The following is a 309-nucleotide window of genomic DNA, read 5'->3' on the forward strand; positions in this document are numbered from 1 at the left end:
CCCGCTCAGCGCATTACTGGGTAACGCAGTGAGGAGCAGTTACAGTCTGTCCTCCCGGGCAGCTATAGGCTGCCACAGGATGTGCTTAAGCAAACAAAACTACTTTTCCTCGGCCCCATCCCCCCACCCCCGCCGCAGACCTTCGCGAACCTCGGTGGAGGACTTGGGCAACTTTGCCAGGTGGCCCTGCACCCCCCGGGCCACTGTGTGGGCACGCCGAGAACCGCGGAGGCGGCCGGGCGGCACATTTGCATGTATGCAAATTTCTTTTAAAAATCGGACCTCCTAGGTAACTTTTTTTCTCCTCCG

The sequence above is a fragment of the Galeopterus variegatus genome, unplaced genomic scaffold (assembly GCF_000696425.1).
Source record: "Galeopterus variegatus unplaced genomic scaffold, G_variegatus-3.0.2 Scaffold173, whole genome shotgun sequence".
Taxonomy (NCBI): Eukaryota; Metazoa; Chordata; class Mammalia; order Dermoptera; family Cynocephalidae; genus Galeopterus; species Galeopterus variegatus.